At 29.1% G+C, this 22,217-nt stretch overlaps 1 protein-coding gene across 1 annotated transcript in view; it reads right to left on the bottom strand.

Moving 5' to 3' along the window:
• The window catches only part of LOC123015720 (CUGBP Elav-like family member 1), a 182,276-nt gene extending 160,325 nt beyond the window's left edge, over positions 1–21,951 (bottom strand). The window contains exon 1 of the mRNA XM_044415618.1: positions 21,801–21,951. The gene's annotated coding sequence lies outside the window, so the exon portion shown is untranslated. The remainder of the gene's footprint in view (positions 1–21,800) is intronic.
• Positions 21,952–22,217: the final 266 nt, after the last annotated feature.

Below are 22,217 nucleotides of genomic sequence, written 5' to 3'. Positions count from 1 at the left end.
CAATTATTAAAATTATTTTATTCTTCGACACTGTCAAAATTTACGGTTTTTCTCCCGTGTAAGGAAGTTTTGACAACTGTTTGGCATTTCTCAATACGAAACGTCAAATTATTTTTAACATATTTAAAGCAAGTTTAATCCTTGTTGAGTCTAATTCAAAGAATAAAATGTTGTATTTAACTCGTTTGAGTGTAAATCGGACGCTTTATTCCACCTCGTGGATGGTAAACCACTCGTTACACTCGTGGTTTAAAAATCCACTCGGTCAAATAAAGCGTCCGATTTCAAACTCGTCGAACTAACTATTGTATACTAAAAAATAAAAAACAAATTGTATATTATGCCGTTAAAGAGCTGCAGAAATAATCACATAATACATATTTGTATTTGTTTGTTTAACTGCATACTTTTGAAACTGTGCAAGATCAAAATGAATAGCTTATTTGCATTCATAATTTTTAAAATGAAATGTCGTTAAGGCACACATTGTAATTTAACAGAACTCTAAGAATATTTACAATTAGRTCTCCGTTTATATGATTTTATGTTAAACACAAAGTGATAATTTTCTTTGTTTTACAATATTCAAAAAATTATCAARATTTGAGTGAAACAAATTGAAACGTTAAAATACCGCCTTATCAGCGTCGTTTTCCATCTCGTCTAATCTGTTATCGGTGTTCGCTCTATTGTTAATTTTCTTCGCATAACTATGCTGAAACCCGATAGCCGGAGGCTTATAGTTAAACCGCTGTACATTTAATCGAAATTAAGTTCATTATTAAACTTGAAACCTTGCCCAAATGTTCCAATTATCCAAAGTGTAGAGAAAATATTGGCAGACGAGGCATACGTTCCAGTTTAACGACCTTTTAACTAACCCAAGACCTGTATTAACTGATAAACTCGACAAATCCAGTCGAGCCGAACCCTTCGACCGCATCCTCAACGAGAATGATCATCGCCCGTATGGAGATGTTCGGAAGGGGCTTTTAATTGGAACACAGTATTTGTTTTTATTGTTTCGCCTTCGGAACAAAATATATAACTCGGTTTGTAAATGTCTGACCATACATTTTCCCAATTGAATTCTCTATAAAGTAATATATTTTGTGTACATGGTACATTGCGCGCATTTAACCGAAGTCTGACGACGGCGCTCCATATTTCATCCGGTTTGCATTATGGCTTTCAGGATTGATCTTCATTCGTTTCTGAGTTACTACAATCAAGGACAACTAACCTAAGTTATATTAGTTTCAAAAATACCAAAAACAGACATTTAGAACAGAAATAAAATGATATTTTATACTTTAAGCTGAAGCTTTTCTGCTTTTACGACTCTTAGTTTCAAGATAATGCAATCAGCATCTTCACTCAGACATTTCCGCATCCCTTTAAAGCTAATTTACACAATATCTTGTCTTACATGCACAGAGGACACTTGATGTATTACCAGACTATAATAAGCTCAGAATTTAGATTGAACTAAACCTAAACACTGATATATGTCTCTTACTAATTTATTAATGTTAAGTAAATGAGATTCGACGGAGCAGTAAGCGAAACTCCTAGTATTTTAACCGAAAATAGAAATCATTAATTAAGATGTTGTTATTGCATAAATTGAAGCAACTTTATAAATTTTAAACAGTTSTAATTAAGCAGCGCCTCTAATATCTATCTTTGTGTCATTAAAATGTTTGGTTCTGATTACCCAAATATTTATGTAACAAGCAATCATATTTTTTTTGTATTGTGTAATAAACAAAAGTTTTAGATTAATATGGACACTGTAATATAAGATCTAGTGTCGGTTTGGTTGTACTTAAACAAAGTATTTGATGGTTGAAGTACTTTTCAGTAAAAAATGTAAAGCATATACGATTTTAGAAAAATTCTGTGATACTACAACAATTCATATAATTTTTCAGCAATATGTATTAAAACAAAAAATTGCAGGTAAAAGAAATTGTTGTTGAAATCGCAAAAAGCAAACAATAATATCAAATTTATAAATTAATGGCTAATAAAGTTGTAATTATGCTAGTTCTTCATCAAAATTATAAACAAATTATAATTTGTCATGTTTGTTTAAGAATAAATTTATAAAACAACAACAAATTTTATTTATAGTTTTTTAAACATTTAGTGACATATGTAATTTTTTTAATTTCTATTGTATAATATAGGAACCAAATTTTTAGGGTATTTTAAAAATAAATTTAAAATAAATACCGTAATCTGGACCATAATAATATAAACATTTTGTGTTGTTTTTAGTAACCTTTTAGCTAAACTTAAACAATTTTTAGAAATCCGGTTAGCTGAGGTACTAAAAAAAAATTGCAGGAGAAAATTCAAACCATACACTTTTAAATAAAAATTTCTTTTAAAGCATTAAAATCACTAAAAGTAAACACAAAAATTTAAGATTAAAAAAAAGATGTAATCACTTGTAAGCTTTGTTTTTTGTTGGTTTTAACGTTTTTATAAGTTTTACAAAAAAAATACCCAGTAAGTCATAATTAAGTGTAAACTTTTTACCAAAGCTTCTTTATCAAAACAAAGCAATCACTTTACTACAACTTAAAGTTACAGTAAAATGCTCACTTAAAACGGTATACAGAGTGAAAATAAGGAGGTAATTAACTGATTGTTTTTAAAAATACATTTCAGTAAACAAAAAACTTGCGTACTATAATAATTATTTACAATAGAACAAAAATGTTAGAAATGCTCTTCTTTTTTTACTAAGGCAGGTATTCTTAGGTTAATTATTTAGTTTTAGACCTGGTAAACTAAAACTATACCTTTATTACTCATCCAAAAGGTAAAATATTTACACGAATAATTATCTAACCCGGCGCCTCCACCAAAATTTCAAACCATTACTTTTTAAAATCATGATTTTTAAAGATATTTTACTGTTTTTAAAACAAAAATAATTAATCAAATTTTAATTTTATAAAAACTTGTATCAAATAAATTTAATGTTTTAATGTAATGTAATAATTGCAATTTATATCAATATTTTATTTAGGTAATGATTCTTCTTACACATAAAATTTATTACTAAAGTATTTTGTACATAAAAATTATTAAATTTGTTCCTGTAAAATTGCATTTTATTAAAAATAAACATAAATTGATGCAAATATTCTACCGATAATATAAACCCAATATTATTACAATTTTTCTTTTTAAATAAATCGATTTGTGTGGTTTGAATCCGGCCTATCAACTAATCAACTTCCCAAAACCATTAACGCGGGTGTGACACATCCCTAATGATGAATTAAGTGGAAATTAACTTTTTTATTGGTCCATAAAGCATTTTACGTGTTTCAGTTTGAAAATTTCGCTGTCAATGTGGCGGTTTTACGCGATACTCGAAGTCGTTAATTCCAGCCGTTAACCTTGGCAATTTTGACGAAAATAAAATCAGACGTATCCCTTAAACGTAAGTAATTCGCGATCGTTAGTTATTCTGTAGAAGAAATTGTAATTTACGTAGCTTATAAATTAGTATCTCCATAAAGAGCGTTTATATTTGGTTGTAAAATCCGAGCAAAGCAGTCAACTTAATCCACGATTTTATATGCCCAATGCAAGAATACGAACGACGATAAATTACAAGTTGCCAATAATAATAAAATATTTTACAGTTGAAACGTAAAGAAAATTGCAAAGCTAGACGTTCAGGAATCGATAGAAAAGTGCAATGATTTATTTCTCTAAAAAAAAATTGAAATGTAATTATTTTATTAAAAAAAAAAAACAAAACAAAAAACTAAACAGCTTGCGTGAATCTGGAGCTTTTCCAAGAAAAGGCACTTTTTTGTGCACATTTCGCAACACTTGTAGATTTTAAAGTTCCTTAAGAAGTTTTTTGGTTGTAGTTGTATGAAGATTTATCGAAAAGCGTGACACAAGCTCTTGCCAAACTTCACACAAATACAAACTTTTCGAAATGTTGATGTATTACAGCACGTACGACTTAAAAGTTACAACATTTTTACGATTGTTCTAATAAAAAGTTTTACGGAAGCGAGTGAATTGGACCAATCTTTCATCTTTCACGATTATCTAAATCGTGAGTTATGGAAGATCGATGAAACGTCATAAGTATGTTCTTAAGAGAAAAATGAATCCTATTTTTCAACGCAAACAAAATTCCTAATCCTTTGAAAGTCTGAGCGCACTTTTTGCTCAATATTACTACAAATTTTTTAAAAGTCGTCAATCAGCTTTCAGGTCATCAAAAACTTTTCAATCACAATTTTACATTATTATAAATTTTCCATGAAAATATTTTTAGCGTTTGAGGCCTATTTGAAATAAGCTTAATTAAAATGTCAATCATAAAACTGAAATTTAAACAATTTAACGTAATAGTAAAAAGCCGTAATCCGGTCAAATCCTCTTAAAGCTTATTTTTAAAAAATTATAAAATAAACTCATTTGGTACAGCTACATAATTATATGTTTGTTAAATTATTATTTTTTAATTAGATTTTTATAATAAAATAAATCAAAGCAGAGACAGAGATAGAGAGAAACCTTCACATAAATATAGACTGAACCAAAACTCTTTAACCGTCACTTATAAAGATAAATTAACTTACTTTCTCTTAATCAAAACTGTTTTCTTCATTCAACTTTTCGTTAAAAATATGATCAATGTAAATTTATTTTTGTTATTTCATTATATTACTATTGCATTGAGTCAATAAAGCCCCAAATGTGCCTACTTATATTTGCAAAATGTTTAACAATGCCTTTTTCCACTTGATGATCGGCATTATGCCCATCTCCTGAAGCAAATAACGCCACCGATTAGAGTAAATTGAAGTGGTGGTTAAGCAAACATATGGTCATTGTGCGCATCGAATTAACCTAAAAGCTGAACATAAAGCTGCATTTTACAGTTCATACTTGTACTTTATATGACCGTAAATAATAGTAGCGGGTCCTGGTTCGTGTAATACTGGTGCAAAACCCAACCAAATCCACTTGCCGAGTCCGATTTATGTGCTAAAGTCTGGTCGTTCGTTCCCCAATTAAGCTACGGTTATAATACCATTCGACATCACTTTCTATTCGTATTTTCAACTAGCAAATACGACAAGGATGGAATGTTAAAACCGGCGAAAATTACAAATACTTGAGTTATTGAGCAAGATTTTCCCGTAGCGAACGCTTTGGAGTCAGCTCGTTAAGCGGACTTAGACTGAATTTTTGGACTTTTTATTTTAGCACAAAACTGAAAGGCAGAGCATTCTATAGGATCTTGCATACGTTTTCCAAATAATGAACTATTTTCAACATACAAAAATTAATAACTAATAATTTAAATTTGAAAAATCAATTCAATAGGTAATAATCTTTTTAGTTTGCCTTATTGTTTGCAAAAGTTGTAGTCATAATGTTATGTGTATCATTATCATAAATATACAATTTTTAAAATTAAACACAATGAAAATAATAGTATATTATAATACTAGTATATGTATAAGCAAGTGTTTAAGAGCATGACGCGTCAGCGGTGTGCTTTTAACGTCGTAAGTTATTAGTAGTTATACGTTATTTTTTATTATACCTGCCCATATACGATCTTTTATGAGCATTGAAAAAATATGAATTTACACAATAAAATTATCAAAGGTTGTTTGTGAATCGTTTTCGTAGAGACGGTTACTAGTTTACGTTGTTAAGCACATTTTTTCACGTTGTAATTGGTCCAGACATTTCACTATTGCTTGTTACTTGACAACTTTAAAATTTCAGCGTGCTATAAAAATTAAATTACGCACGCTGCAGCGTGTTTTTTTAGGATTATGATGCAGGCATAATATAAAATAAATTACACATATTAATATCACAAAAGCAGCTACTCAATATCAAATTCCAAATTTTTTTGTAACAAAATAGCTAAATAGCAAACAAGAGTAATATTCAATTTGAAAAATTCTCATTTCTGTCTAATTTCATTCCAGAATTATGCTCCGTACCAATTTTACTTTTACTACGAGTATTTATGCAACAAGTTGCAAAATGAGCGAGTTTTGCACTAAACGTAAAGATTGGACCACGAAAGTAACCAGTGGTCCAACACGTCGTGTTCAAAAAACAACCATTTTGCATCAAAATTTTTTGCAATTTGGTTGTGAAAAGTATAGACATCAAAATCGAATTTTAAATCTGTGATTTCAATAATTTTCCAAAATCATAAGAGTCTCAGGGCATTGCTATGAAAATAGTGTTATTTTTAGCTATTTTAACACTAATGTTAAAACAATCTCATATTTTATAACTAGTGATTTAACTAAGCACATTGGACGACATATCACAATGGTTGCTTACCACAACCAAATTGGAAAAATACATTAATGTAACGGATGTTTTTAAAATTATATTGAATGCAAATAATGTTTAAATTTATAACTTAAAGAACGTATAAAATTTTTAAATGTAAATTATAGACAAATATTTATTTGAAAAGTACTGTAACATCTAATTTCTATAATAAAGTTCCAATTTTTAGTATTGTTAAAAATTTCAAATTTTTACTTTACCTAATTTTTGTCCACTTGCTATACAGGCTGTCCCACGAATAATAATGAGCCTGATTTTTTTTTAAAGCAACAATTAGTCAAAAGTAGTAATCGTATTTTTATTTTTGACAAATGTCGGTCAGTGAAAATGACTATTCCAGTTTTAGGAAGCCCGCCTATTTGGATATGGTGCTGGATAGAAACGTGCCGACTGCGAAAAGTTTTTTAAACATTCTTCATAAATGAGAGTCTTGTTGGTCTTTTCGTTAACATTTTAGTAATTCTCACCAAATTCTCCAAGGTTTGACTTTTTATACTATATTTAATTTATTAAAGCAAAATATTTTAATTTCCACGTTATCTTTGAAAAATGATGTTGGTTGCTTTAAAAAAAAATTAGGCTCATTATTACTTGTATGTAACATTATGTTACATATTAAAATATGTATTTAATACATTTGATGTTTAAGTTTGTAAGTTTAAAAGCCAGTTTCATAAACAAATTTAAAGGAGCATTAAATTAGATCTTGTTTAGAATATGCTGATTAGTACGGACTTCTTGGCAAAAATTTCACATTCTAAACCAATATTAACTTTAATCTTTAATTTGATTATAAAACTATCCCTAATTTTTTTTAATAATTTTTATCTTCTTTTATTAATGTTTTACTTTATAGCTTACTTAATAAGCTATTTGTGTCCTCCTAAAGTTCTATGTATAATAATGTGTCAACAAAGAGCAAAAGTAATTTAATATTACTCGTACTTTTGCTTTCTTAATATTACTAATATTACTATCCCGGCGCCTCCACCACAATTTCACGCAAACAATAACTCGTGGTAATAACCTGTTATGTAAGATTTACAATATTTGTACTTTTTTACATCTCATAAAAATTAATTTTTGCTCTACATAAGAGTAATACCTACTTTCTTGAGCGTAGTCTCAAATTGTAACAAAATAAAATCAAATTATACTTAATAATCAACATGCTTTTTTTAAATAAAATGGTAGTTTAATTTCTAATTTAGTGTTGTTATTTATATTAAATATTTCTGAAATTTTACAATCCAGTGTTTTCAGTATTTTATTTGGAATTTTAACGAAAATAATAAAAGGAAAGAGTATTTTGTAAATAGTTTTTTACCATTTTTTGATTTTCCTCTATGTAATTTAATTTTACTCTTACTAAAATATTTACTAACTATTAATATTAATTAATTAGAATACTCTTAAGACTAGTACTTATGACTTCTTAAAATTATTATATCTTTCAATCTAGACGTAATAGAGGGTCTTGGCTAATGTTTTCTTGTTTAAATAAAAAAAAATAAACAATTCCAAAATGGTGTCCAAAAATTAATTAAATTAACTAGTCCAACATCATCAAATAAGCAAATTTCTCGACGTTTTTATTTAACTTCATTGTGTTACAAAAAAATACGTTTTATACTGAGTTGAAAAGAGGGAGAACAAAATAAATAAAGCAATGTAAATATTGCTGTGTTTTAATTATATTCCTAACCTTCTGAGCATAATTAGTAGTAAATATTTTCTAAGTAGTAATTAAAAAAGTTACCAATATTTTCATTGGATGTTTTATTTTGACTAAAATTTAATTATTAGATGTTGTTAAATTCAAGAATTCAAGAAACGTAAGAGTAGTTGCAATAAAAACTGATAATAAATAATAAGTCGCTTCAATTTTTAGAAAATTTTGAATATTTTAGCTAATAATCAAAGTAATGTTTTGTTCAATACACTCCAAATACTGCACGTTTTAATTTAAAAAAGCTTTCGCTAATTTGTTGCAGATGTGCATATAAGAACCTTCGTTAGAGTAAAACACGCAAAACTCGTTTGGCGTAAGTCTCCCCCACATGTGTACGTGCCGATATATTGAATAAACCAATTGGGTAATAACCCGAAGTGAAACTTATTCGTTTCGGTGTTTTCTTTCTAAATAACTCTAGGCGAAGACAAACAGAGAAAAAGGCGATCGAACGAGTTTTACTAAACTAATAAAAAAAACATGCTCGCCATGTCAGGATTAATAAGAAGCATACGTCTTCATAATGGAGGGTCAGAAACATGTGCTCTTGATGTTGGGGCTGAGAAATTCCTGTTTTCGGCTGTGTATGTGTGCGTGAATATATTATTTTTTCAAGATTGATGATTGCAATGTTCATGCGACAGCCGAAATCCAGTTAGGAATCCGACGTGATTTTTCTTCGAATATTCCAAACAATGAAAAGTGGGTGTTTGAAAAACCTTGAAATTATTACCGAGAGCATTGTTTTCAATAAAGTTAACGGTTGTGATAGTGCGGTCATAAAAGATAAGATGTGAATTATTGAAGAAAAGGAAAAGAAAAGAAGAAATCAAACGGCGTATTAAAAACGTGAGGAATAAGGATGGAGACGACTTATTGGGTTGGAATGATGGAATATGAAGACGTATCACGAAGCTGTCGCGTCCACAGACTTAATATAAAGCTAGGGTGATAAACGACGCACTATTTGTGCGAAAGCCACATTATAGTTATTTACCAGAAGATAACTGCAATCAATTTTGGTTTGATGTTAAGTAAAAGGACGGAAGAAAACACAAAAATTGCCAATATACAAGAACATTAATCTTGAGATGGCCTCGGTGACTTTTACGAAAAAACAAACAATTTTCCACAAATTACACAAAATATGAACGAAAAAACATTAGTGATACTGTTAAATTATTAATACATATTATTTATTATTATTACTTAATATTATTAAAAATACAACGTTACCGAAGATTTCAAACAGCCTTCTTATTTCTGTTTCAGGTTCCTGTGTGTTTGTAACCTAATTATTGTTCGTGTATCTGCAAAATATGAAAAATCCTAAATATTAAAGTCTGTCATTTTAAAAGTCGAAATTTTGGCAAAAGAGTTGATAGCAGCTTATTTCATAATCAAAAATTTTGTTTGTTTTTTTAATACGCATCATAAACTTTATTAAATATTTAAATTAAATTAAAGTATTGCAGAAATAACTTTAAAAAATAAAATATAATTATTTTCAAATTGTCACTATGATAATTGATAACAAACAAGTGATTAACGGACGTCAGATTTTATAACTTAGATTAATCTAGATTTCATTTTTGGCTGACAAGAAAAATACCTTTTCTACAAATTTTCTATTGCGTTTTTCAGTCTTAAAAACACCAAAATATCTTTAATGCAAAACCAATCAAACATAAATTGCTATTCAATTTTTTACTGATATAAAACGTCAAGACTACTGACAGTTTTATTTCAATTATAATTAGAGAATAAGATTAAAAAAACAAAATAAAAATCTGATAACTAGAAACCGGATTTAGGACATTATAATAAGAAAACAGATTATAAAATCCTAGAAAATAAATATTTTTTTTAATTTTATTTAGTATTTTCTAATTTTAATTTGGGTAAACACTTTTACTTTGTCGAAAATCAAGAGAAAAATGAACTTTCACTGAGTCAGAATAATAATAAAGTTTTAATTACAACTTTGCGCGTTTCAGGTTAAGCAAATATGCAGTTTGCAATTTTGGAGCAAAATCAAAAAAAAGAAAATAAAAAATTTCCCCTTGTAAACTCAATCCGGTGCTATAGCTAACGTCACATTGGCAACGTCGCAACTACATTTTTAAGGAGAAATTGGTTAAAAACTTTTAATTTCTGTGAAAAAGAAACATCTGTGTTATCACTGTACTCTACTTTGAGTCATAGAGGCTTTCATTATTTCATAAAGAAAAAAACATTGTGAAAAGTGACAGAAGTGGCAATAGCTATACCGGGTGTCCCAGATTGCCTGTTATAACTTATAATAATATGCCCCATAAAGTATATATTTTCGTAAAACGCACATCAAACTGCATTAAATGCCGCTGCCAAAATGGCATATGTCAAAATAACAATAGTCAACAGTTTTTTTTTAATAGGACAATAGGTATATGGTACATATTACATATTACACAATACACAGGGTGATTCTCATAACTTTACGACCCTGACGAACTTTAAATGAAACACATTATACATTATACATTTGTAACTTGATACTCTTAGTAATGTTTAATTAGCATGAAATCCGGACACCCCTAACATCAATGACATTTATAATTGACAACTGGTTTTTGTAAAATTTCAAAAATCTTTGTTGATTAGAAATGTATTCTAATGACGAAAGAGTCGACATGATATTGATTTATGTATAGTGAGTGTTAGAAAAATGCAGTACCAGCCGCAGTGGCGGCGTCGTTATCCGACAGACATAATTTTTAGACAATTGGAAGTTGAACTACGCCTAAATTGGTTATCAAAACTGTGGACAATAACACACATGTCAGCCAGAGGCAACTTTCGAGAGAAATTGGCATTAGCCAGTCGTCGGTAGTAAAACGCATGGCCACTACGTAGTACCGGTTGTTACCCCTAGACTACTTTTTATGGGGGACCCTCAAGAACAAAGTTTACGAAACTCCGTTTGCAGATATGAAAACTCTGAAAAATATAATTCATACTGCATGCCGAGAAATTACACCAGACATTTTAGTGAGAGTTCGACAGTCTTTTGTGACGACCATTCAACCATGTTTACAAAATAATGGATATCAGTTTGAAAATTTGTTGCATTAGGTTCTCTAGTTTTTGTTTAGTTTTTTGAGTTATTTTACTGTTTTTTTTACTATTTCACACATTTCACCGTTTCTTTACTAAAATAAAAATGTGTTGTTGCTCCATTGTAGTCATTTATTTATTGATTGGCGTTATTAGATWTTTATGAAGGATGGCCAAATCTCGAATAAGTTTATAATTATTAGTCTTTTTGAATCAAGTTATAATTAAGTAACGTATTACTGGTTGCATTTAAAGTTCGTCAGGGTCGTAAAGTTATGTGAATCACCCTGTATATGTTACATATTTTAGTAGAACATGTTTTTTTAAATATGTGTATGCACAAATATTTGATTTTTTGTGACAAGATTTTTCTTAATAAATAAACATACTGTCACTTGTAAAAATAAATAATAAGGAAAATTAATAAATAATAGTAACTACTTTTTTCCATCATATAAAAAAATGACATTTAGAGTACTGTCATTTGTGAACAAAATCCTCGTTTTTCTTAACGCAATTACCTAAAAAAAACATAAATTAAAACGTGCTTATTTTGTAATTTGTGGAATCCCTAAAGAAAATAAGTTAATTTATTCTATTAAATGCTCGAAATGAGTGCCATCTGTTTCTAAACACATTTGTGCCCGGTGTAGCACTTCTTGAATACATACTTTTTTTTACATATGTATTTTAATTTATGTGTTTTTTAGGTAATTGTTACAAACATTTTTTTGTTAAAGCTTTCACAATTAATTACAAAAATTTTGCCATCGTAGTAACTAGTAACCAAATTGACTTTTTCGTCCCGAAAAACTCTTTTTGGGGACTGAGTACTTAAAATAATCATTTTACGTAGGTACTATTGAGTCCGGAAAAAACTCATTTTAAGAACTAAAACAGCTATTGTGTACAACTCTAGTATAAAACGCTTAAAATTTTGGGTTCCGTCCACGGGCCTTAAATAGAATCAAAAAGACATTTTTGCTAAAATCCTACTAACCCTACTAATAACAGTAATAACTATAGGTATGTCGCATAAACTGTTTTGCAGTTTTCATTTTTTTTTTTAATGCAATATACTTATCTACCTATTTGTTTGGGTCGTAGTGCAAAAACACTTTCTAAAGAACACTTATTTTTTCTATAAAATAAATAAAAACTTGTTCATAATTATATTCCAGGAATAAAATTCAATAAAAAAATATCATTTCTGTACTTCTATAAAAACAGTTTAAAACCATAAAATGAATAAAAATTAATATTTATTTCTCTAAAAATGTAGCAAACTGTGCATTTTGCATTTCCAACAAACACAAGCTTTACCTTGTAAATAAATAATATTAAACGACTAAAAAATATATTGTTTTTAATTACCAACTGCGTCTAATGTAAATAAAAACAACAAATAAATTCTTTCCAACGTAAGAATGAAAACATTAAACCTCATTTACTTTACTTTATTTCAGAATTTACGTAGACGTTAAACTTGTAAAGTCACAATTTTAATTATCCTTTACTTCGAGTTTTATTATTACAAAAGATACAAAAATCTCTTACAGAAAAAGTGGGAAAATATTTTTTTAGATATCTGTAACCAACCTTCGCTACGTTTCCGCACTGTTTTATCAACTCTACATTTAAAATTAGAAAAGAAAATAACAAATGGAGCCAGTCATGTGAAATTGAAAAAATGTGCCACAAAATATCTCATGAACTCATATTGTAAAGATAAATTCTACTTTGGGACAAGTCAGTCAAAGAAAAGCCTCGATGTTTTTCCATTTCCGTTTCCCCATTTATGGCTTGTGTTTGATGCACACGTAGATTGAATCAGAGACCCACAATAGTTTTATCGCAAATAAATATCAAAGACCCGCATTGACCACAAACATGTTGATAAAAACCTACAAAAATGGCTCGGGTTATAACTTCGAAATATGCAACTTGAAAGTTCACGTGACTGTAATATTAGCATGTTAGTCCGGTTCTGTTATGTCGCCCTAAGTTGGACCTGGTAAAGTTCAAGTTTGTATAGTTTGGTGGTTTTACTTTGCATCTTATTAGTCGGGTACTTGTCCTGAGTGCACACTCGTCTTTAATAACTCTATTCGTTCTTTCTCACAATTCGGGTGCAGCAAGGAGCGTTTATATCCTTGTAAAATGAACGAGACGAGATTAAGTTTACGACAAGTAGGATACGAACGTGGGAATGCAGACTCTAGCCGTCGCTGTTAATTAAAAGAAGAGACCACACTTAGCGTAAAAATTCAAATCCAGTCTACGTTTTAATTAAACGTGAACAAGTCTTATTGCTTCAAAATTAGTGAAATTTTTGTTTAATACAATTTAGATTTTTCTTTAGATTTTCAGAATATTGATGATCACATAAAAGTGTAAATAATTAAGAGACTTGAATTAAAGTGCAACTAATTTCATAATTAATAAAACCTATAATAATGTAATCTCTATTAGTAGCGAACAATGAAAATTGCTTTTTATTTTAGGTATCGCGTAAATAAAATGACAAATTAGTTACATTTTTCCCATTTGGCCGCAACTTTCCACACTTTTCATCTCTAAAGTTTGTTAATGCGATGTCCTTAGCAGTAAATTAAAATGTTTTTCTACCTGTCTCCCGATATAATTAATTTATGACCGTTTATTCGAACTTACATTGTACGTACATATAAACCGTTCTCGAGTCGTGTTAGAGGTCCCAAAAGGTTTGTAAGCAACTTCTAACGGAATTAATGTTACGAAATGTCAAACATTTTCACCTAAATCAGCACATTTTCGTGCTGTGTACAATAAGATCGCTCATATAACTAGAATGGTAGATTCACGGCTATAACTCTCTACCGCTGTAATTTAATAAGGTGAAAACGAGAATGTTACTATTATTGTTTTAGGTTGGCGCTTGGAATGCAGATGCACAGATGATGTGGTAATTTTGGAAAAAAAATTATATCATGAAAGTTGCTTCACGGTTGGGAACGAATGTCACTTTCAAGTTTCAACAGCTGAAGTTTTGGCATAACTCCCGACAACTTTCTRATTGTTTTAATTTTAACCGATATTGGAGACAGTTTATCTCCGGTAAAATATATGACCTCGACAATACTTTTTTCATCAAAAAAAAAATCGCAGGTTTATCGGTTTCAGTTTAGCAATTAATTAAGACTTACCTTTAAACCATGAGAAAGTCTTGAAAACAATACTTTTTCACATTCAAATTTTCATTGTTTAAAACAATACCCCACCTACTGAAAGCAATAGCACGACTGATATGTCTTGCATAATAATTTAGAATCATAAAAACGTTCGAGTTTTTTGCTACTTATTTTTTCAATAACATAAAGAAGAGATAACTCATTTTAAATAAAGTTTTGTTCAAAATAATGGACATATTTTTTGATTTAAAACTAGGTATAATTTGTGTGCTTCTTTAGTTTTCATTCAGTTGTATGTTGTACATAATGTATTTATAAAATTTTGAGGTTAAACTTCTTTATTGTGATACTTAGTTATTTTGTGAACTTTGAACTTACAAATTTATAATTTACAAATATCTAAAACGCCAAAAACTCTCTTTAATAATAATGAATTATAAGGTACTAAAAAAATATAAGCAAAGCGTTTTCCAAAATTTTTAATAACTAGACAGACATACAGGGTGCGCCAGAACTCGCGAAAAATGCCATATAAGGTAAGATACCAAAAACATGGAAAAAATGTTAAAAAAAAAATATCTATAAAAATTTAGAAGTTATGAGGATTTAAAGTTTGGACTTTGACTCTATTTATTTCTGTTGGAAAAATAATTTTCCAAGTTTTTATGCTATAGGCTATAAAGAGGAAACAAGGAAGCTGTATCCTAAATTGTAACTCTGTTCAATGTTATTTGTGGCTTTTAATGGCAAAATTTTTGTCCCTTTACTAAGTAATTGTAAAAAAACATATACAAGATCATCAGCATCATTAAATAGATATAAAAAAAATGACAAAAAAATAGATGTCAAAATTTTTTGACAGATAGAATTTTTTAAACATTTTTGTCATGTTCCTGGTATCTTACCTTACTTGAAAAGGGGCGCGAGTTCTAGCGCACCCTGTATTTTCAATCCATTAAATTTGCAATATATTTTAAGAAATCTAAATGTTAAATCGACTCTCCCAATGAAAAGTATAGCAATTCATAAAAATTGGTTTTTGAGATACGATGGKTCATGTAGGGCCCAAAATACAAAAACAATTAGAAAAAAGTTCTTTGAATAAACAATACTATTACCAAAATTTAGACCCTTAGCAATTTTCAATAATATTAAACAGTTCCTTGATTTTTTATTAACAATCAAAGATCCCATGCAATTTTTCTCAAAGCTGTAATTTTTGAGTTACTATAGTTTTCGTTAGGAGAGTCTAAATGTAAAAAATGTACGCACTAAAGAAAATCTGGCACATTGTATATAAGATAAATAAATACTTAAACATTTAAAATCTGTAACTTAAAAAAAATCGAAATCTTTTTAATTTGTTTAATGCTGATCTAAATTAAATAGGTGTTGAAAGTTGTAAACAATTAGTTTGACATTTGGGAGACACTATGTATACACACTTGTGCACATTTAAAACATGAACATACTCGTATTTATAAAATTTAAAAAATTTCTCAAACAAAATTAATTTTGTAAATTATATTTTTATATACATTGTATAAAATGTACTCGCGTTTACCCTTCTGTTATTAGCTTAAAATCAGTAATATAGAAAAATTAACTTACCTTTAAATGCTTCTACTTTTACAGAATCAATATGTTTCTACCCTTCGACCCTAAAAAATAACAAATTTAGAAACCACTTATTTTTCGTAAAAATCGTGACCGCATTTTTCTTAGTAAAATTAAAAATGAAGAAAATGTATAGGTACGCTTGTAATATATTTGCAAAACAAAGCCCGACTTGTATTCGATTTAATCTCCATTTCTAGCAAATGCCCACAGGTGAACCGATCTCCCAACACAGAGAAAAAGCCAAACTTGATCCACTTTCCAAGTTTTGTTATTCAGAATATGTTCGTGCAACGTGAGGGTTTTAAGATATCGTTAGCCGACCGGATCAAAGGAAGCGCATTAAATCTCCAAAAAAGCACAATAAATACAAACACTGATTTAATTCCGTTTAATTGTGTTACGTTTTACGAAGTTAAACTTCGGCCCCGCATAAAATCCACTTTAGTACTTTATTTGCCGTCTGACCGACCCCAGTCATTATTTTTACAATCCATTCGCGCTGTGCACTTTTACTGCGAAACGTAATTAGTCGATAGGAAAGAACGGATATGAAAAGTAAAGATGCGTGATTCGGTCGACGTAATAAAATTTTAAGGACTATGTAAGTTTCTCATGTCAAAGGCAGTTGAGTCTCGAGTGCACTCGAAGGCTGATAGACAGGAAATCAGACTCCCTTCATCGGGGTCTACAGGGAGAAAAAGTGCTTGCACAAGCTGAAGCAGTCGCAAAAATCACAGGCCGTTTAATGCAACCATCCCAATCTCGTTACGACTCTTTGTGTATAATTCGATTTCAGGACGCAAAGTGGGTTAACGACAAGGCCATTTTCAAATTTTTCAAATTTCATGGAGATCAAACTCCATCTGGGAAACTAATTATAAAGGACAAAAGAGTAAAACGACCGTTTACACATTACGAACAAATAAATTTATTACTAAACAAAATGAGAACTTCAACAATGAAATAACAGTAGAAATAAAAATAAATAAATAGGTAACAGATTATAATATGTTAATATGTAACAGTACAAAGAGCGAATAAAATGTAATAACAACAAAACCAAAATCTTTATTAGAAAACCTCATTAAACCCACAAAAATAAGAATTAAAAAAATCTAATATTTTATGTATCGGATAAAACAACTGAAACAAGCAATACCAATACATAACTTACATAAGTGACATGTTTTCTAGATTAAATTGAGCTGAAAACTGGAGCACTTTGTCTTAAAGCAATGGCAAATAAAGATAGCGCTCCAAAATCTTCGTTTATTCGGTTTAAAAGTTAGTTGTTATCAAAGTGTTTGTCAAAATATTTTTCATAGCAAATTGCCATTTGTTAGTAGATTTTTATCCATTTTTTTTAATTTCGCACACATTCTCAAAGCCATCCTTCAATTTAATTGTCATTTGTTATTCAATATGCTAATATTCTAAGTGATATATAAAACTAAACTTTTTACAAATATTTGAAAAAAACTGCTTCAGTCATAGCAAAAATTTAGATTTCAAATAAATACTTTTTAGTTATTTGWAGTATAAACTAAAGAAATCCATCTTGAATTAATTCTAGTTTTTCATGCTATTAACAAAAAGTAATACAACACTTAAAAGAACTAAAATTTTTTGGTTTTGCAAATTATTTCAAAATGTTTTTAAAGCATTTTAAGTATCAAATTAAATCAAGAATTTTATTTAAAACACGTTTCATATGCAGATAGTAAATTAATTACATTTTCAGATAACTCTGATAACGACACATTTATTTTTATTTTTTTATTACTTGATCTTATGTTACATTTGCTGTTACCTAAGTAATAAAGTTCAAATTGCGTTGAAAAATATATAAACAAAATTATTCCATTTGGAAAGTTTTTAATGGTTTTAAACAGTATAGCAATAATATCAAAACTTTAATCAAAACTAAAATGTTTTTCTTTAACTTTAACTTTAAATTTTAAATTTTACAAAAGCAACTATAACTCAAATAAGGGTTCATTATAATATTATATTATTCTTTTGCAACAACAACATTAGAGTTATTTATACCTCGTTAAACTAGTTTTATATTATCCCAATTTGGTTATTTATCATTGTTTTAATTAAGCTTTAATTCATCTTTATAAATTTCTTTAATGCACATTTTGTAATAGTAAAAAGTTTAATTCAAATTACGAAGTTTCCAAACTCATCATATTTTACTCATCACATTTTRCCTTCCATTAAATGATAAGTTCCAGTGTTGTTTTTCCAATTTTGTGAAAATTMATGTTCCAACCGTCTGATTAGTAATTTATTAGAAACTTGTTAAAACTAGTTTCATCTTAAAGATGATCCAGAGCACCGTAATAAGAAGCCATCTGTGCATTACGGATATTAAATTTCGATTTTGTCCGAGATGAAGGGTAAGATTGATTTATATAAATATAACTCGATGGAAAGCCGTCCAACAAAGTTATATTTGAATGATGGATGCGACATGTTTCCAGTGTATTTGACCACAGATACTTTCCTTACTGTTAAAGATGGACTGATATCACAATTGACTGATCAAGATTGATCTAAGTCGCTCACCGAGGACAAAACAAAACAAAAGTCAAACAAAATGCAGTTTGAAAATTTCACGTTATGCAGACATTGCACACCTAGCATAAATGTCATCGAATCACAAAGTCAATAACGCCATTTCTATTTCGCTGATAAAGACAAAATTGGGATAGAATACCGAAGCAACGATAACTTCAATTTTATACGTTGCAGTATGAAATCACTTTATGTTTGATGGATAAATGCAAACTGAATCGAAACACAAATTTCAAGTTATTTTATTGCAAATAGACATTGAGTGAAAGAATTCTTTTTAAAAATAAACTCTGTTGACCAAACAGAACTGATACACAATATTTATTCTTCCAAGTGTTTGAAATAATTCAAAGAAAAGAATAAAATGACAGGCCCTAGCCTATTATTTCAAAGCAAAAGATGTTTCAGAAATGAAGTATAAAGACTTTCATTATGAAATGTCAGGAAAATTCTGCCAATCTCAGTCCGATATAACAAACTAATTCAAAGGAAAATCCGAGAAAAAAACATTGAATTGAGGTTATGTAACATTTTTACATAAATAAAATTGAACATCTAAATTAAGTGTCATGTACGGTTATTGATACCGTTATTAACATGACAAAAAAAGCGCTACTAAAAATGATAAAATAAATACCTATAAAAAAATATTATTTCGAGACTTGACACCTAGCATCCGTTGCTTCATCTGTATACATATTTTTCCCTTCATTAAATTAAAATGAAAATAATAAAATAAAAAGTATGTCCACTGGTGAAGCTCTCAAAGCGCCACATTTAAATTACTTTAATTTGCGAATATTCCCCAACAATTTTCTTCAAAGTAAACATAAAAATGAAGCAATTAATTAATTAAATATTATTCAAGTAAACATTAACTGTAATATTTATTCATTAAGCGGTGAAATCAACTGGAGAAGCAGAAGCAACGTAATGGCCAATTAAATATGTTTCACTCATGTAAATTGTCATTTGATGTTTGTTTTTCGGCCGATGGAGGTGTTGATTTGATGTGACACGTGTTTAATGTACCTCAACGAGATATTTTTGAACAAACTCCAAGAAATTCACAGTTGYTGCACACCTATARGAGAGTAATAAACTCGTAATTACGATGACATGTGTAAACATAGKAGAAAGGTCAGTTTCGATGTTTTAAATTTGTCGTTCTAAAAATACAAGAAATAATTTTTCAACACAATTACGTGGAGAGATACAATGTGCTATTTTTACATTGGTTCGATTTGGTACTTTCCCTGGATATAAAAAATACTCGTCAATTAAATAACAATTTACTCTTAATGAAAAACAGGATGACACTCAAATCTTTCATTAAAATAAACACCCAAATAATTAATTGTTTTCCGTAAAGTACTAAATACTTATTTTTTAATTATATCAAGATCTCGAATTTTCCAGCTAAATTTAAAAACAAAATTTAATTAATTTTCAGTTCGTCTTTCAGCAAAATAATTTTAAATTTCAGTGCTTTGCATAGAAACTGAATAAAAGTTATATTTAATGCCACTAGTGTTTAGTCATGTCACATTTTAATTACGTGGTTTCATTAGTGATTCTCAAATAAAAACTAAATATAATATAATTTTAGTTTTATACATGTAATAAAAATAAAACTGAATTGTTAAAACGTGTTCATGCTTCAGTGATTAATAAATTTTTATCTATTGAAAAATAGTTGCAATAACCACAACACGCTGTTTTTATTTAAATTTTACAAATGTGAAAAGAAATAATGATTTTTAGTGCAACATAATTATTTTAAATTATTTTAAAACCAATAATAAAAAAACTACAAAATGGAATAGTTAAATCAACACAAATAATTGCGATTTTTATTGTGCAATGTGTAGGATTTTATAAACAAAAAAATATTAATTGAATCATGAAACAATATGAGAGACATTGAATGCAGTTTCTGTTTCTGATTCGCCCTTCTAATTTGTATATTTTTTAATCTCATATTTCACAAAAAAAAAATTACTATATCAAAAAAAATCTTACCACTTGCATTTTTTCTGAGTTATTTACCTATTTTATTTCAGAATCAATTTTCGAGAACTGCTCGAATCCAAAATAGGAAAAAAACAATGATGAATAATAATAATTTGAAACTAAAATGTCGAAAATGTCGTAATGATAATTACAATTAAAAAATGGGAAATAATTAAGGTGATAAAAAATAATAATAAATTCAGAATAATTTAATTGAGTCTTACATCATACTAATTAATTTTGTGTACCATGACAATAGTRACAAAAATAACAAGCTTCGCWCTCGAACAGTTAGCCAACGCTCGGCTATAATGAAGCTTTTCCTTGCTCGGTTTGTAATATACTATTATTCGCAAACGTCAGAAAAATAAATCTTTTCATAGAATAAAAACTCTGTTTTTTCGCCACAGTTTTTACTTTTGCCATAACCTTTACCTAATGCAAAGCGTCCTGATTATATTGGTCATTTACTTGTTAATTATTATGTTGCTTATCACTTTCGATTTGAACACGTTTACAGATAAAATAGTATATGTTCGTTAGAGAAAAAGTGAGCTGAATTATTTGTCTCACTGCGTTCGGCACCATCAACGTTGAGCTTCGCCATATAAACTACTCCTATTACATTTACTCCTAATAACATAATATATTATTATATTGATCAGCGTGTATACATACATGTTATAATCTCAAATGAACTGAAATTGTTATTACTTTATAATACTTTTAAGATTGTAAATTGTGACAATAGTTTTTTGTTTATTTTATATCCAGTCGACTAGTCAACAACCCATCACGTCGATAATTTCTTCCCAATTATCTTCGTCTCATCCCCATCCTTTATATTTATTCGAATCACGTGAGGTAGAACATTTTAACGACTCACATAGGGTCAATGAGGCACAGAAGCCTTCCGGTTATTTCATTATCGCTATTAGGTTTCACAAAACTAATTAATATCGAATCGTGTAACATACACACTCGTCGTCTTTCAGACAAAGAAAACTTGTAGAAATGTCAAACAAAAGCCCGGAGAGGGCAATACAAAATCCCGATATATCATTCCGGCATCGCCACACAAAAGTAAACAATGTAACAGGTTTCATAAGCTGCAGGTTACAAGTTACGTTGCTAAGTAACGGCATCGCGACGCGTCCTTTCTAAAAATACGCACGTGTTAGGAGAAAAGCGAAAGGAAGGAGTCTTACCGGGATTCGGCGTCTATAAGCGGTAAAATGACAATCAGCGCCTGCTGTGGACGGATAAGGACAACAYACACACATGCACCAGGACAATACAACACAAAGGACGAACACAAAACACATACACAAYAAGCGCGAACGGTTGCTGCGAGTGGAATTAGCGTAATCTAACAGTTTTACTTTTAGATTTTTCCAATCTTTAACCTTATCAACGTAGTCGTTACGACGTTTTTGATAACGTTATCGGAGATCGAGACCCACGTTGAGTCMACTGTGTGTACACTAGTATAGCTAGCGACTGATAACACTGCATCGAATATATGTTACTGTCAAAATTTGATATGATTTTTTTAATTCACACTACCGAAAGACAACTATATTGAAAAGTTTAAAAAAAATCTGGTGTGAACATCACACGACTTT

The sequence above is a fragment of the Tribolium madens genome, unplaced genomic scaffold (genome assembly GCF_015345945.1).
Source record: "Tribolium madens isolate multiple individuals breed KSU strain unplaced genomic scaffold, Tmad_KSU_1.1 Scaffold_19;HRSCAF=116;Tcas5.2_LG9, whole genome shotgun sequence".
Lineage (NCBI taxonomy): Eukaryota > Metazoa > Arthropoda > Insecta > Coleoptera > Tenebrionidae > Tribolium > Tribolium madens.
The sequence above is the reverse complement of the archived record's forward strand: the minus strand, read 5'-3'. Positions and strand labels throughout refer to the sequence as shown.